This window comes from Solanum stenotomum, chromosome 3 (genome assembly GCF_019186545.1).
Source record: "Solanum stenotomum isolate F172 chromosome 3, ASM1918654v1, whole genome shotgun sequence".
NCBI lineage: Eukaryota > Viridiplantae > Streptophyta > Magnoliopsida > Solanales > Solanaceae > Solanum > Solanum stenotomum.
Window position 1 is genome coordinate 45,179,186 of NC_064284.1, and position 18,961 is coordinate 45,198,146.

General features: G+C 39.0%; 1 protein-coding gene across 1 annotated transcript in view; it reads right to left on the minus strand.

Annotated features, from left to right (window-relative positions):
* The window catches only part of LOC125860573 (inositol hexakisphosphate and diphosphoinositol-pentakisphosphate kinase VIP1-like), a 470,733-nt gene that overhangs the window by 35,457 nt on the left and 416,315 nt on the right, over positions 1-18,961 (minus strand). The window lies entirely within an intron of this gene.

The window sequence follows — 18,961 nt, forward strand, 5'->3', positions numbered from 1 at the left end:
CTCAATGACGAATATTGGTATCAAATATTGAGTTTTGATTATCAAATACTACGTAAATTCTATAAAACAATCACCCTAACAACAAAAACTCATTCATGACAATATGATTCGTCAAATCCATCCAAGTTTTTCCAGATCATTGCCCCATTTATTTACTATCTCAACTCATTAAAAAACTGTGTTGATGTGTTGTAGATAGTAGTTCCCGACCTTTTAAATATTATAAATAAGTGTATAGTTTCATATTTCTTGAATTTTGAGCATTTGGCATAGTTGAAATTTAATAATATCACATTTGACACTATCTAACACGTTTGGAGAGAGGTAAATTAATGTGTCGATTTTCTAGCAAACACATAACACAAATATGATGAAGATTTAGTAATTGATATGGAAATGCACTTGATATGAATTTTTTCTTCTTCTAATAGATTTTGGTACTACTTTTATGATTTTTTAAAGCTTTTTCCTATTTACTCACAAGTTAATAACTTGCTAAAAAGTTATTAGAGGTGCTATTGAATGGTCTCAATGTCAATGAAATTGACGAATCTTTAGAACCTCTCTTGATGAATACTATGAATATCAACATAAACTACTATCCACCATGCCCAAATCCAAGTATCACCATAGGGGCTCGGCGACACTGCGACGTGTCCTGCATCACTCTGTTCTTCCAAGATGACACAGGAAGCCTATATGTCCGAGGGACTAAAGGTGATAATTGGATCCACGTAAATCCAATCAAAGACGCTTTAACGGTTACCATATGTGACTTGTTGCAGATCATAATCAATGATCGATACAAGAGTATCGAGCATTGTGTAGCAGTTGATTTGAGCAGTCCTCGAATATCCGTACTGCTATTTATGAATTCTAGCCTTGATAGTGTCATTGGTCCATTTTCACAAATGTTGAAAGATGGAGAAAAACCAGTGTACAAACATGTCTTGCATTCTGATTATTGGGATTAATTCTACCGTAAGAGGTCTTCTGGTAATGCATCCATAGATTTTGCTAAAATTTGATATTTTATTCTACAAATTTCTTGTTATGTGAATGTTATTGTATTGTCAAATTTGTTATCGTGTAACGACAAAAAGTCTCTCTTTACATAACCAGTGAGTTGGTATGATCGTGTCGTTATCTTGGTTTGTTCTAATCATTTAATAATCTTATTTTTGACTTTGTCCTACTTTTTGTTTATAATAACTTCACCCCATATTTTTTCTTTGTAATATTGTAAGTTTATTCTTGTAATCATTGGTGTGTAACACTGTGATAATTTTAAACTTGAACTCTAAAATTTGAAAAATGGGCTATCTTTAAAGCGGATACCGAATATAGAATAAGAAAAAACAGGTAATCATGATGGTTTGTAATTATCTCCGCCATCAATTAAAGATCTCGAGTTTAGAAATGTATTTGCATTCCGTTTTAAATAGGATATTGAATACAAAAAATAAGGGGGGAAAACACCTACCTAAATAACGCTTATCGTATTCTAAGATCGTGACCGGTAGTAACTATCTCCGTCATTAACAATAGATTTTGAGTTTAGAATGACTTTACTTTCACTCCTAAGACTGGTATCAAATATAAGGTGACAAAACCCCCGAATCATCAAAGATTGTTAAAGGTAGTCTCTTAATGACGAAATTGGTATCAAATGTCGAGTTTTGATTATCAAATTCTATGTAAATTCTACAAAACATTCACCCTAACAACAAAAACTCATTCATGAAAATATGATTCTTCAAATCCATCCAAGTTTGTCCTGATCATTACCCCATTTATTTACTATCTCAACTCATTAGAAAACTATGTTGATATGTTGCAGAATGTAGTTTCCGACCTTTTAACTGGTATAAATAAGTGTATAATATCACATTTCTTGAATTTTTAGCATTTGTAAAGTTGAAATTTAATAATATTACATTTGACACTATCTAACACGTTTGGAGAGTGGTAAATTAATGTGTCGATTTTCTAGCAAACAAAGAACACAAATATGATGAAGATTTAGTAATTTATAGGGAAATGCCCTCAAGCATATGTAATTTTTTGTTCTAATAGATTTAAGTAGTACTACATTTATGACTTTTTAAAGCCTTTTCCTATTAACTCAAAATAGTAAAAAATAACACACATTTGATATATGTCCCCATCAAATATTTTGAATTGTCATAATAGTTTATAGCTATAAAATTTTAATTTTAAAAGTAAAATAAAATATTAAATTATAGCAGTACTATTTTTACTGATAACTTTTTATGGATATAATTGAGTACAGTGGAAGAGTTGGAAAAATAGCTACTCTCCAAACTTTATTGAGCATTTAGACACAAGTCTTAAAAAAATTGAACTTTAGACACTATATATGACATCACTCAATATTCTTCAAAAACATACAACACACTACTCTCAAGTTTTTAATACTACACTTTGGTCCTCACTCATCCACAAAATGTGGGATTGTTTTTTTTTTTTTTCATTTATTAAAAACTATTCCACTGGAGAAAAGATCTCCAAGAAGAAACAAAAATGCTCACAGGTGAAATCATCATCATTCTAGTCATTGCTTCCATTTTTACACCATTTTCTTTCAAATAGTTTCAAAGAAAAAAATTTCCCCTTATTTTAGAAGCTTACAAAAATCTTCCAAAATCACTTCATAACTCATTTTTAGATAAACTTTAGTTGTTTAGAAGGACTATATATACTTGTTCTCCATTTCGAGCTTGATCTAAACCCAATCTTGTTCATTTGCATTTTCTACGGATTTCATACCAGTCATCGACCGCTAGTTACTGATATCGTAATCTAGTATCTATCAGTGTAGTGTATGTATGACAGTAGCTGAATTTGTTGTTGCCAGTGGTGATTATATGGGAGTATGGGAGGAGACTCCCAAAAGTTGGTATTGTAAATTATTTAGTAAGACTATAGTGCCCATTGCGTTGCATCGCAATGATTCATATGATGATATGATTGCAAGCGTAATTGAGGCCGGTGAGCTAGCCTGCAAGCCAGACAACTTGGTGATAAGCTATCAAATGAATGGGAGGGGAAAAATACATCCCACATTCATAAAAAAATGATAGGCATGTGAGCTTGTACATGATGGATAATGTTGTTTATGGCTCTAGGCCTATATTGAGGACAAATGTCATTGCGAGGTCTCCGATTGAACCAACATATTCTTTTAACGACAACGACTCTGTTGAAAATGAGAACTTGGGTGATCAACCAAAGGAGAGCTTTTATGATCAATCAAATGAAAACTTGGGAGATGATTAAATGAATAGGCATGATCATTCAGTGGATGTTGAAGATCAACTATTAGATGCGGAAGATTTCAAACATTTTGAAGAAGTGCAGGGAGAGCCGAAATTGAGATCACAACTCAACCATTCTTTCTCTAATGGAACTAATTTTTAGATGTATCAAACATTTAGTACCAAGAGTGAGCTACAATTGTTATTAGCTGATGCAGTGGTGAGAAAATCTTTTGATTTTGCTACAGTGAAGAGTTATACTAAATACTTGAAGGTGAAATGTGTATCTCGTATTTGTGTGTGGATGCTGCGGGCAGAGAAATATGAGTGTTCGGATAGATTTCATATCTACAAGTATGTCACACCTTTTTTTCGCACGACGGATAGGGTTTTTCCAATTTAAGTGAAAGCATTAAATAGGGATTTTTTTTAGAGTCGCCACTTGGAATTAAGGTATGGTGTTCCAAGTCACCTTTTTGTTTAATCTCTAATCAAAAGGAAATGACTCTTGATTTGGTCTGCGAACTAGAAATTCGAGTAAGGAATTCTGTTGACGGAGGGGAAGGTATTAGGAATCCCTCGAGTCCCGTGGTTCTAGCACGGTCACTTTTATGAACTTATACTTATTTTAACTATCTGTTGGATATATTTTTATAGGCCATGATTTATTCATATTTTTTTATTATTGAACTTTTATTAATCTCAAATCGGATGCATAACTGCATTCTCAATTTTTGACAACTTAAGAGCATAACTACTTTCTTCTCTCGAGTGCATCATCTAATTTTCTCTGTCCACAATTTTTAGTTAAATTTAATGAAAGTTAATCATTAAAAATTATTTTATCAAGGTGCGTCACTGCATCCTTGAATTTCTTTTAATGTCTCAAAAAAAGATGTGTAACCACGTTCTTAATTGAGACAAATATTTTTAAAAGGTGTATAAAAGTTTATTTAATGTTAAAAATAAGTATTTTCCTTTATAAATCCAAAACAACTTATTCAAAGCAAATCATTATTATTAACTCCGACTAAATTTGTACAAGGTCCAACAACTTAAATTTAAATAGGAACAAAAAAAAAGGTATAACTTATGATATAAGCTCCTTTAGATTAAAATTTGGAAATGTTAACACCATTAGAAATTGTATAGAAATAGTAATTCAATTAATGATTCAACCTATCTTAAGCCAAAAATTGTTATTTTAAATAAAACAAAATTCAATGTACTAACTCTAAATCCTTAATTAATTTCCCATAGTCAATGAAAATCTAAATGAAGTTAACTAGAAACTTATTCAAAGCATCAAAATTGTACAACAATAAATAACAACAAATATATTTAATTCCAAATTTATTTCAATCAAATTATGAATGAAACAAAACTATATAAAAAATATAATAAAATTACATCACATTCCATAGATAAATTAAAGAGATAAGTTAGAGTTAAATACCGTAAAAATAAAATTAAATACCGTAAAATCTAGACTGAAGCTTGATTATTACACCCACAAATCTTTTATAAATTATATGTGGTGATATATGTATTGTACTTGTACGAAAGTAATGAGAAAGAAAATAAAAGAAATGAGTGTATTGATGAATTTTTAAAAGGAAAATAAAATAAAATGTGAAGGTTTTTTCTTCTTTTTCCTGCATTTGGTGTGGTGTTTGTGTGTATATTGGTTGTGTGTTGGTTGTTCTCTTTTTTTTCTGTGTCTAGCGTGTGTGTTGTGGTTTTTCTGATTTTCTTTTTTTTGTCTTGCTAATCGTTGTTGTGCCGGTGTGTTGTGTGTATGTTGTTCTCTCTTTTATCTGTGTGTTTGGGAGTGAGGTGAGTGAATTGGATAGGTAATGGGGTGTAGTGTAGGTGTAGTGTGATGAGTGGAAAGTTTAGGTTGTTTTTCTTTTTAAGAAATGAATAAATTGTTGTTAACAAATAAAATATAATAATAATAATAATAATAATAATAATAATAATAATAATATTACTTATTTTGGATTAATAAAATTTTAGAAAAGTCAAATAACTAACATAAAAATATAATTAAGAAACACTAACTTATTCATTAAATCTAAATTAAAAACATATATATTTGTAAATTTCCTTTTCTTTTTAAAAAATAAAACTTAGCCTAAAACATGACTCCATTTTTTATTATTTTCAAACCTTTTACAATAAAGTTAATAAAATATGGTAAAAGTCAAAGTATTTAATTTAGGTTTTTTATAAAATATTTAAGCTCTAAAAATGGTGTTAAACTTAAGTTCGGTAAAAAATTATGTGTCTATAGTTTGCCCCTCTTTGATTGGAAACACGAAGAGTTTTCAGACAAAGAAGTAGATAACGTGACAAATTTTGACCGGACTTGTATTTGAAGGAAAAAATTATGCAACCGTGTCTTGGTTTTGGACATCCTACATATCCCGGGTTATAAGGGAATCAAGTCACGCGTAGTTCAAGGAGATGAGGTGATGAGTTGGAAGTTAAGTGAGGTTCCATCAATGCTCCAGGTCGCGACTCCTATCCTTACATAAAAAAAAAGGGAAGCTAATAGTCAAAAGGAAAATAAAAGTACAAGCTCCTATCTATGCATCTTCTCTTTATTCTTCACTTGAGTCTTGAATTTGAGATATCACCTTGATTTTGGAGAGTATCTTGATCTTGAATTGGATTCGAGGTTTAACTTGCCACTTAGAGTGAGATTTTGACACTCTTCAAAATGACAATTTGAAAATGTTCATGAATGCCTGCTTGTTTTATTGATCAGTAGATGAATAGAAGCAGGTGTCAGGAGGTCAGGTTGCTTCATGTAATTAAGAAGATGATTCTAGCTATCATGGGGATTGATCATTCTGAAAAGAGTTGAAACTTTGTTCTTGAATTTCAAATCCATGTTTCCCTTGAAGAAACCTGAAAACCATCACAAACAAAAGAAAATAAACAAATTTTTACCCCAGTTTTCATTGGAATTTTTTTGTGAGTATTAGCAAATGTGATTCTTTTTTTAAATATAAAAATAAACTCAGACTAGGAAGTGCTTATTGATATACCGTGAGTTTACGGTATTTCTAATACATTTCACTTATAAGTTGTGTGTGTCTAGGGCCTTTTTGTATTGGTTTTTATGTGTTTTTATCGTATTTTGCAGGAAAGATGTTTAGGCACGGAAGTATAGAGATAGCTGAAAGAAATGCAGAAAAAAGGCATACACGGAGGTGATCTACGGACCGTAGGTCCATTGACGGTCCGTAGGTGATGACCGTAGATCAGCAGGCAAGTTATGGAAGACAAATCAGGAAAATCTGACCAAGTGTGGAACCACGGTGGCCATTGACGGTCCGTAGATTGATCTACGGTCCGTACTGATTGATCCGTAGATTGATACTGCGAGGGTTCCGATACCTAATTTTTGAAGATTCTAAGTGTGGAGCTACGTAGGGGATTGACGAACTGTAGATTGATCTACGGTCCGTACTGCAAGTCCATCGTTTGCTTTAGAGAAGCTGATTTTTGGAAGCTGAAATATTTTCTAAGTCCTGGCTGATGGAAGGGACTTACGGACCGTAGATCCATTGACGGTCCGTAAGTCAGTCTCGTGGAATGAAGACGCGTGCCTGAACAAACTTTCCTTAATTTGTTTCCCTTTTAATTTAGGATTTGTTTTCTATAAATAGGGAATGTAAACCTCGTTTTTGAGGGTTAGACATTATTATTCTAGTTTTACTTTGTGACTTGGGAGATTAATTGGAAAACCTAACAATTATTGATTTCCGAAGTTCGTTTTGAAAATTTTGGCTTTGCAATTCAAGTTGAATTTCTGGGTTTATTATTCTCTTTACGTAAGTTCATGATTTCTTCATCTAAAACTATGAATTGTGTTCTTGCTAATATGGGTAACTAAATCCACAACTAGGGTTGTGGGAACCATGAGCGATTAACAATGTATGAATAGTAAATAAGCAATTCTTGAATAGTGTTTTGCATGCATTGATAATTCTTTCGTTTAGAAGTCTTTTTAACGGTGGCCAACGTTAGAACTTGCCTTGTTTCTTCTTACCGGACCAAGGAGGTAATTAACGAGAAAATAATTATCAACATATATTTAGTGTGATAGTATCTAATAGGCTAGTGTCGATTGGTGCGAGGTAATAACTAAGCCAAACATCGATTATGATGTCTAATATGAGGTAGAGCTAAGGGTTAGTAAATTATACACACGTAGCCGGACCAAGGTGCGGGGTGAAATTCTCTAGATGCCGGACCAAGGATTTAGAGATACCTAACTTATCACTTTGCATGTAATACACTAGGAAAGGATTGCTGTTACTAGGATTACTGCGTTATGAGCTTGTGGGGAACACGTATAACTTAGTTATTTCTCTCATCTTGATAACAACCAAAGTTGAGTTTTGATTACCGATTACTTATTAAATTCTTACTATTTGTTTCACACAAACAGAACCCCCCCTTTAGTTACCTGTTTCTGGAAGTAATTTGACTAATTGAATATAATTGTTGGTTAAAGTAAAGTCTAAACCATTTTCCTCGTGGGATCGACCCCAACCTACAAGTTGGGTTCTTTACTTGATAACGATCGCTTATACTTCTGTAGGGAGGTATAATTTGAGCGTATCAAATTTTGGCGCTGCTGCCAGGGAATTTGGCTTTTAGATTTATTTTAACTACATTATTGAACGTTAGTCAAATATTTCCTAATTTTACCTTTTCTCTTTGTTTTTGTCTCTCTCAGGTTCTGACTCTAGTGTATGCCAAGTACACGGAGCCAGGGTGAACCACTTACTCCTTATGATCCAGAGCTAAACCACACTTTGTGAAGAATGAACAATCCAAGAGATCCAATTGATCCTATCGGAGGAAATCTAGATGATGTAGTTGAGTTACAACAACAGAGGGTAGTTGGTGGGGACAACCAGGTTCCAGCTAAAATCGATTAGGGGATGCATTGAGGGCGCGAGATCCACTAGGTCCACGACAACATGACAACTATCGGGGCAACATGAATATAGCAGACTCTGATGGACCTATTGTCTTACCCCCTCTACCTCCAGGGCACACATTTATGGTGACTAGTAGTTTGATGCAGATGCTTATAGCAAGAGGCTTATTCTCAGGATCGCCATCGGCGGATCCACATGCTCACTTAGCCAAGCTAAGGGTGGTTTGCAAAAGTTATGTAGGTAGACCAGACTTGGATATGGATGTCATTGGATTACGAGTGTTTCCTCTATCATTGACAGGCGATGCTGCAGTATGGTTCACTGAGCTTCCTTATAACTCAATATTTACATAGGACCAACTGGCGGAGGTGTTCCGAGCGAAGTACTATCCAGTGTCCAAGAAGCTCAATCACAAAGATAGGGTCAACAATTTTGTAGCATTACCTGGAGAGTATGTGAGCAGCTCTTGGGACAGATTCACTGCATTCGTAAGAGGTGTTCTAAATCACCGTATTGATGATGAGTCGCTGAAGGAATATTTCTATCGAGGACAGGATGATAATAATAAAGCAGTACTTGACACTATTGTTGGAGGTTCATATGGTGATTGTACATATGCACAGATTGCTGAAAAACTGGAGAGGATCTCTCGCAACAATAAAGCATGAAGCACTAGGAGGTCAGATACTGGGAGAAACACATTTGCCGTTCATAATACAACTATTAACTCTGCAGATGATATTCGTGAGGAGATGGCCCAGATGAGGACAGAGTTGGAGTTGGTATTGAAGCATGTGAGCGGAGGAGCAGAAAAGGTAAATGCTGTGAACTACTTAACTAGAACTCCACCACCAGTTGAAGAGTGTTACTATGAAGAGGATGCTTATGTTGTGAATGATCAGACGGGGGGTTTCCGACCAAATGCCCAAGGATCCAACATGGAAAATTGGCGCCAAGGTCAAGGGAACTAAGGTCGGAACTATGGAAATTACAACCGAGAGGGTCACTATGTCTGGGATGGGAACTTCAATTGCGACAACAACTACAACAGGAACAACTATGGCAACAGAAACGATTGGGTTGGACCCTATGTTCCCCCTCAAAATAGGGAATCTGGTGCTAGGGAAACTGGAGGTAATATGGCGCATATTGAAGATATGATGCAGCAGATGATGAGAAGGTTTGATGCAACTGATGAGAATGTAAAGGAGATGAGAAACTACTTGTCTGGTATTGGTCAAAAGGTTGATGCCCATGTAGTGTCAATAAAGCATCTAGAGCAGCAGATGACTCAGTTGTCTACTACAGTGAATCCGCGTCAACCTGGCACCCTTCCTAGCACACTATCCAGAATCCAAAGAATGATGGTCATTGTATGGCAATTACTACTCGAGGGGGTAAGCAAACCATAGATCCACCTATGCCGTCTGTGGTGGATGCTGAGATTAGAAAAGAAGATGATGTGTTGGAAGTTAGAGAAGAGTCTGAGACTGCGACAGAGCAAGAAGCGGAGATATCTCAGAAAGTGGTCCCCATACCTAGACCTCCACCACCTTTTCCACAGAGGTTAGTGAAGAAGACTGAAGATGGTAAATATCGCAGGCTTATTACTATGTTGAAGCAGCTTTCTATCAATGTTCCTTTGATAGAAGCCTTGGAGCAAATGCCTGGGTATGCAAAGTTTATGAAAGATATGGTGAGAAAGAAAAGGTCTGTGAGTTTTGAAGATGATGATAGATTGCAGAATTGTAGCGCTATTGCTACAAGATCTCTGGTGCAGAAGAAGGAAGACCCTGGTGCTTTCACGATCACATGTACTATAGGGTTGTTACACTTTGCTAAGGCATTGTGTGATCTTGGTGCTAGCATCAACCTTATGCCCTTTTCTATTTACAAAAAGTTGGGTCTATGGGACCCAAAGCCCACTGCAATGCGGTTACTAATAGCCGATCGAACTGTGAAGAGGCCCATTGGTGTACTCCATGATGTGCTAGTGAAAGTAGTCTTTCATCTTTTCGGCGAATTTTGTGATTCTTGACTGTGAGGTTGATTTGGAGGTTCCCATCATCCTTGGGAGACTATTGCTTTCCACAGGGCGTGCGTTGGTTGATATGGAAAAGGGACAGATGAAGTTCAGACTGAACAATGAAGAAGCAACTTTCAATATCTGTAGGTCCATGAAGCAGAATGGTGAGCTCCAAATAGTATCTGCTATAACTTACAGAGTGAAGAGTGGGACAGAAGTGCAAATTAAAGAGCGACTAGGTGTTGAGGCACTAGCAGCAGTTATGATGAATTTCGATAGTGATGGCATTGAAGAGTATGATGAGTTGGTAGCCGCACTCAATAAGTGTGAATATCGGTCCAAACCAAAGAAGTATGAGTTAGACATGAAGAATCGCGAGTCCCCACCCACAAGACCATCTATTATGGAGGCACCGAAATTGGAGCTTAAGGCTCTACCACCGCACTTGAGGTATGTATACTTGGGCGAAGAGAATACTTTGCCGGTCATCATTGCGGCAGATTTGAATGCGAGGCAAGGAGAGTGCTTGGTGACTGTGTTAAAGAGGTTAAAGTGTGCTATTGGGTGGACTATTGCAGATATTATTGGGATTCCCCCCGGTATTTTCTCTCACAAAATCCAACTCATGCTAGATCATAAGCCCAGTATTGAGCACCGGAGAAGATTAAATCCACCTATGCAAGAGGTAGTTAAAAAGGAGATCATCAAGTGGCTGGATGCAGGAGTTATTTATCCCATTGCAGATAGTAGTTGGGTATGTCCTGTGTAGTGTGTGCCTAAAAAAGGAGGTATGACTGTGGTTCCAAATAAAAGAAATGAGCTTGTTCCAATGAGGCCCGTTACTGGATGGAGAGTTTGTATGGATTACCAGAAGTTGAATGCATGGATAGAAAAGGACCACTTTCCTATGCCATTCATGGAACAAATGTTGGATAGACTTGCAAGAAAGGGTTGGTATTGTTTTCTTGATGGGTATTTGTGCTACAATAAAATTTCTATAGCTCCAGAAGACCAAGAGAAGACCACTTTCACTTGCCCATATGAGACTTTTGCTTTCAAACGGATGTCATTCGGGTTGTGCAATGCTCTAGCAACCTTCCAGCGGTGTATGATGTCGATATTTTCTGATATGGTGGAGGACACTATTGAAGTTTTCATGGATGATTTTTCAGTTGTAGGTGATTCTTTTGATCGTTGTCTAGATCATCTGGCCGAGGTGCTTAAAAGGTGTGAAGACTGCAACTTGGTGCTGAATTGGCAGAATTGTCATTTCATGGTTAAAGAAGGTATAGTGTTGGGTCATCGAATTTTAGAGAAAGGTATTGAGGTTGATAGAGCTAAAGTTGAGGTAATAGAAAATCTTCCACCACCCATTTCTGTAAAAGGTGTTAGAAGTTTTCTTGGGCATGCTGGTTTTTATAGGAGATTCATCAAAGATTTCTCCAAAATTGCACATCCATTGTGCAAACTGCTCGAGAAGGAGTGTAAGTTTTATTTTGATGATGATTGTCTTAGAGCATTTGGAGAGTTGAAGAAGAAGTTGGTTACATCACCAATCATTATTTCACCGGATTGGGGACAACCGTTTGAGGTAATGTGCGATGCAAGTGGATTGGCGCTTGGTGTAGTATTAGGACAAAGGCGAGAGAAAATTCTTCACCCTATTTACTATGCTAGCAAAGCTCTAAATGTGGCCCAGAAGAATTATACTGTGACCGAACAAGAACTTCTTGCGGTGGTTTTTGCATTCGAGAAATTTCGATCCTACTTGCTTGGTACTAAGGTCATAGTGCATACTGACCATTCTGCAATGAGGTATTTGATGGAGAAAAAGGATGCAAAACCAAGATTGATTAGATGGGTATTGTTGCTGCAAGAGTTTGATTTTGTAGTAAAATATAGAAGGGGGACCGAAAATCAAGTTGTCGATCACTTGTCCAGATTATAGGAAGAGGCTATGCTAAAGCTTAGACATAGGGCTGAAATTAATGATACTTTTCCAGATGCACAGGTATTGGCTGCTTCTCATGATTTGATTCCTTGGTTCGCAAACTTTGCTAATTATTTGGCAAGCGATATTGTGCCCCCCAATTTGTCTTTTCACCAAAGGAAAAAGTTAATGCATGATGTGAAGAGATTTTTTTGGGATGAACCTTACTTGTATCGTAGTTGTGCTGATGGGATTATTCGTCACTGTGTGCCCGAGGTTGAGATGTTGAGTGTACTTGAAGCATGTCATTCATCACCCGTTGGTGGGCATCATAGTGGTATTCGGATGCACATGAGATTTTGCAATGTGGGTACTACTGGCCTACCATCCACCAAGATGCTTATGATTTCTCCAAGTCTTGTGATCGTTGCCAAAGAAAATGAGGGATTTCAAAGAGGCAAGAGCTCCCAATGAATCCTATATTGGTGATAGAGTTGTTTGATGTATGGGGCATTGATTTTATGGGTCCATTTGTGAGTTCATATGGGATGAAGTATATTCTTGTTGCGGTTGATTATGTATCGAAGTGGGTGGAAGCAGTTGCGCTCTCCAACAATGAAGGTAAAAGTGTCACCGTATTCTTGAAAAAGAATATCTTCTCCAGATTTTGTTCACCGAGGGCTATTATTAGCGATGAAGGTTCTTACTTTTGTAATAAGTTGTTCAAGGTACTACTTGAGAAATATGGTGTCCGTCACAATATAGCCACTCCTTACCATCCACAGATTAGCGGTCAAGTTGAAGTATCCAACAGAGAGATCAAACAGATATTGACGAAGAGTGTGAATGCTAATAGAATGGATTGGTCAAGGAAGCTTGATGATGCTCTATGGGCATATCGCACTGCATACAAGACCCCCATAGGTATGTCTCCTTACCAACTTGTATATGGGAAGTCTTTTCACTTACCAGTAGAGCTAGAGCATAAGGCGATGTGGCCAATGAAGAAGTTAAATTTGGATTGGGGCGCCGCATCTAATCAAAGGATGAATGACTTGAATATGCTTGATGAGTTTCTCCTAAAAGCTAATGAAAGTTCAGCCTTGTACAAAGAGAAGATGAAGAGGTATCATGATCAAAGAAATGAAAAGCGAGAATTTGTGGTTGGTGATCCTGTGCTTCTATTCAACTCTAGGTTGCGCCTGTTTCCAGGCAAACTCAAGTCCAAATGGACCGGACCATTTTTGCTCACAAAAGTGCTCCCTCATGGATCAGTTGAGCTTGAAAATAGGGATGGAACAAGGTTCATGGTAAACGGGCAAAGGATCAAGATCTATCTGGGAAATGCTCAAATTATGCAAGAAGTGATTGAGGCCTACAATCTTGATGAAGTCTGAGTAATCAAGACACTTGCGTCGTGCCGCGACGTTAAATCAAGCGCTGCTTGGGAGGCAACCCAAGATGTACAATCTAGCCAACGACAGGGTTCTGTTTTTCATTTAGTAATTTTTCTTTGTTTAATTGCTTCTTTGTATCAATTTAGGTAGGTTTCTTAGTGTTGGCTAGAATTAGTATAGGGTCCGTGTCTAAAAAGTGTTCAGAAAATGTAAAAAGAATAGCCTAATGTTTGCTACATATGCAGGTACACCATGAAAATTCTTCAGAAAATGGTCTGGTGCAGAGGTCTACGGACCCCATCGACGGTCCAATTCATCAACGGACCGTAAATGGTGTCCGTAGATCCCAGGTAAGCCTCTAAATTTTTCTAAGTGTAAGAGTGATATACGATCCTGATCTACGGACCGTAGATCGACTCACGGACCGTAGATGGGGTCTCATGAGTCCAAACCCTAAGGCTGTCTGTCCCGACCCAGACCCCCCTATTTAAAAAACCCCATGTTTTAAACCATTCCACTTCCCTTCATTACTCCCAAAACCATTTCCACCATCCCATAGCCTCCCTAAATCACTCCATAACTCCCCCATAATATCATCCCTTCCATAATTCCCAAATTCCCTTCCATTTCAAATACAACTCATTCCATATTCCACAAGAAGGGTCCGGTGTTTGGTTAGTAACGAAGAGTTGATTCCTTGGTCTTGCTAAGCTTAGTGTCGTCACGCAATCACCCCACTCCTCGTTGCTTGTAAAGTAATAGACTTTCCCCTCACTTTGAATTTCGATTCATAGACTGAATATAGAAAGTCGGGAGTTGGGTCTTGACCTTGGGTAATTGTAAGATGAAATTGCATGATAAACTTGAAAATTACAATGCCCTTGGAACGATAGATAGTGATTGTGTAGCTTTATTGTATGTGCTTATAAGTCTAGATGTAAGTTTCGACTTAGGGTTCCACTAGTTGTCTTAACTATTTGGTCAAATGATCATTAGGAATCCTAAGGATGAAGAACTAGCATAATTGAATGTGAAATACACGATTAGACTTCGTTAATGTTGCAAATAAAGGCCATAAATGTATGATCAAAAGTAAAGACTGGCTGAAACCTGGCACATACGACATCCACGATACCTCACCTACGGAACATAGATCTATCTACGGACCGTAGATGAGGTTCGTGACTGGATGCGCATGAAAATTTTCACCAAGTGTGAAACCACGGATGTGGACTACGGTCCGTAGATCAATCTACGGACCATTCTGCACATCCGTGGTTTCCATCTGCGACCTATATTGTTGGCCCCCTGATCCACGGAAGAGTTCCACGGACCATAGATCAGTCTACGGACCATAGGTATCCTCCATGGATGACTACTGTAGCTTCTATCTGAAATTTTTTGGGACTTTGTTACTGTTCGTTTATAGTTCTCAACTTTTTCTTAGTATATTTATGGTTAGTCTTGGGCACTAATACAGCTTCCGTAGGTACAATGGCACCCAAGAAGCTGGTCACCTACTCAAAATGGGGCAAGTCAAAATCTGTTGTCCCTAGTTTCAGGTTAATCGATGAGGACACGGAGACACACAAATCCAGCATATGTTCCTCTCAACACTAGGACTTCTCCCACTACACCTCGAGTCACTAGAGGCACCCCTCGGAAGGTGCTTCCCGACGTAGTCACTGTCTCCCAGTCTGATGAGGAGCACATACTGATCGGATCACCAACTGGGGCTGCTTCCAGTTTAGAGGGGTCTACGTCTGGATCTGAGTCTGCCCATGCTTCAGGCCCTGAGTCTACCCATTCTTTAGGATCCGAGTCTGCCCATGCTGCAGGGTCCAGTGCTAAATCAGCCACAGGGTCCGGTGAGAATGACCAAGCAACCTCGTCTGATGAGGCAACTAGCTCGGAATCCATACCTGCACCACGGAATGATGACCCCACTTCAGTAGCCGGCGAGCTAAATAGGTGGTGTGTAGAAGGCCAATGACAAATTTATCGGGATGCCAAGATGGTAAACGACAAACAGAAGATGGCCCGACTAATTACAGAGGAGCGCAGAGTCCTCACGAGGAGGTTGCACGCTGTTTCGGACATTCACCGGCTCTTCAACCTTCACAAGTATGACTGGATGGCTTGAGACCCAGGGACTTATAACAAGCAGATTGTGCGGGAATTCTATGCCTCCTATGCTGCCACTCTCAGAGGTTCAATTTCCAAGCGGTCATAGCCCCTAGCTCAAGATCCTCTCACTTCCACTTTGGTTCGAGGTTGTCCGATAGACATATCACTTGCCACGATCATAAGTTTTCTCTATGGTCCTACCACGGGTCACTCTTGATCTCTCAACACAGTAGAGTTTGATTACAGATGAGACATCGTGCGGAGTGGCGCTTTCCAGAGGAACGCTGAGCAGCGAGAGGCTGTTCTACTATGGTTGGCCAGGTACATTGCTGCAGATGGCGAGTGTGTGAAATGGGTCGCCGCTCTACGATTGGGCATCCGAANGCGCTTTCCAGAGGAACGCTGAGCAGCGAGAGGCTGTTCTACTATGGTTGGCCAGGTACATTGCTGCAGATGGCGAGTGTGTGAAATGGGTCGCCGCTCCACGATTGGGCATCCGAAAGACCACATTAAATTTTGTGGCCAAGTTCTTCTGGCTGCTGGTGCGTAGCAGAGTGTTGCCTACAAAAGCTGACAACCAAGTCACGTGGGACAGAGCGGCCATGATTGCGGCATTGGTAGCAGGAGTGGAGATTGACTTTGCCTGCATGCTGCTGGCAGAGATTCACGAGAGGGCATTCAGGACCTCCACTACTTACCCCTTCCTATGTCTAATTTGTCATTTGTGCAGGGACTCTGAAGTGCCGATCTGGCATTGTGACAAGTTAGTCCACCCTATAGGGGCATTGGACATCGGCCTCAGGTTGAGGTACCTCCCTTGGGTGCCGATCTTGCAGACACAGTGGGGCAGGCACAGGGCGATGACCTCAGCATCCCATATCACACCGATACTGTCCCGGGCACCTCATCTCAGCCAGCTAGTATGGCTCCTAGCTCTTCCCGGTCCACACCACAGTTAGGAGCTACTGTTGTCCCATTGGCCAGAGTACAAAAGTTAAAAACTCAGATGGCCACCCTGCTGCATCACATCCAGTCGTGGATGCAAAAGTCGATAGCCGAGTCCGAGGCTAGATTGGAGCGCAGGATGGAGGGGATGATGGATCGGAAGGTCCAGGCTGTTAATAAGCGTCTTGATGCCTTTGAATTACGAGTCCTCGAGCGATCAACCCCGGCCATAGATCTATCTGCTTTGCAGGCTAACTCAGCCAGCCTCCGGACTGACGTTGATGCCATTTTTGCTGTACCTTTAGTTAAGCCTCAGGTTGCACCTACTGCACTAGCTGATGATACAGTAATGGATGCTCTATTCAGTGGGACCGCCGAGGAGGGGCTTGCGCCTCCACATGCCAAAGGCAAGAGACACCATTTTCATCGTACTTAGGAGGAGAAAGCTCGCAAGAGACAGCGTAGGCAGGAGAAAGAGGCAAGGAGGGCTTCAATTTTAGATGAAGAGTTGCGCCAACAAAGGGTGCGTGAGAGAGTTGCAGGGGCATCGAGTTCTGCCCCAGTTGTAGAGGTCCAGCCTATTTTGGGAGACATTCTGAGCACCACTGATGGTGCGGTGAGATTGATAGAGAGCACTACTGAGGGTGCTATGATTGCTGATGTGGTCACTACTGAAGGTGCCCCCACTATTGTTACAGCGGACTCCAGGAAACCGGACCCCTCTGCTTGTTGATGATTCACCGATGCTTTGCTGATGTGGGCGCTTTTACTATTTTTGTATGCATTGGGGACAAGTGCATCTATTTTTGTTGGGGGTGGGGTAAATGGATTGTGAGTGATAGGGTGAAGTCTGAATAACCCAACTCATGAATCCTCTCTGGGGTTTTCTTGCCTGTGTTCTTTTCACCCAAGAGACTATTTTTTTTTGTTGAACCGTCATGTCTTAGGATTGTATGTGTAGAAGCATGATAAAGAAATAAGCATGATGACTTATGAAAAATGATACCCGTCAGATTTTGGGATGTATGCTAGAAGTTGTAGGCTACGATTAGTTGAATGTGTTGGCTCTGAGTATGACATAATAACGAATCAACTCGATGGCATGACTTGAGCTGAAACTTGAACTAGGTAATCTGATGATCTGATAATGAAACTATGTGCCAAGAGTGGGTGAGAATCGTTCAGTGTTCAAACAGTTTTTGTGCAAAACTAGAACTTGCCCGGTTAGTCCTGCTAAGACAATTCAATCTAGAGGTTAGGAAGTGATCATAGGCCATTGTTCTGAAAAGTCCACAAATTGCCTAAAACAAGGATCCAACCAAATGAAATAACTGCTCCATTTGATCCAACTTTGAGCCTAAAAGTAAACCATTTCTTTCCAAACCCCGAACTCACTTTCCCATAATCTACTATGTTGGCCCCGGTTCCTCCTTGGACATGTGCATTTCGACTTAGGCCAAAAGCCTAAGTTGAGGATGGCTAATGTAAAAAGTTACTTCAATCTTGGCCCTGACCCGACATCGGGTACTGTGCACCTCAACTAACAGAAAATCCATAAGTTCAGGGTGACTATGAAAGAGGAAACTGAAAGAAAAATGGGTATGAAAAGAGTGATGTGAAAAAAAATGAGAAAACGTGAGGAAAGGATGTGACTTGTTGAAAGCTAAAAGAAAAATAAAATAAAAGTAAAAAGAGCTACAAAGTCTAAAGTCACATCCGTGGTTGAAGAAAATTAAGGTAAAGAAGGTAAAACGATAGTACGACAAAAATAGGGCAAAAAGAGGTTAAAAGCCTAGTGTAATGTCAATGAGGGAAGAAAGTCACTAAGCAGCACCCAAATGTATCACTCCTGACCCAGAGCCTACGTTACAAGCCAATAAAGTCCTATAGTGATCCTAGAATCTAGTTTGGAGAGTCTAAGCAGTGAAAATAAGGGCAAGCTTATGGCATTAAGCACTAACTGTATTTGAAATTACTTCTGAGCGTGAGTGTTGAATAAATCCTTGTACCATGAATGACATTCATTTTTTTGTGAAAATGGGATTTCGTTTGAAGTAAAGGCACTAGTTACATTGTCGAAAAGTTGATACCTTGCTGACAGTAAGAAGGTGTATGTTGTGTGTCAGTTGGTCGATCTGTGTCATGGTTTGATCTGCATGGATTAGCTTGTCGAGTCTAAGAGAACGAGGTTGCACCTGAAAAGTGAGGGGGGTAGAGAGCCATGTGATTGCTTGGGCCTGAAATGCTTGATTCTATACAAGTGTCGTTTAGAGTCGTAGTGCGTCGGTTGAGGA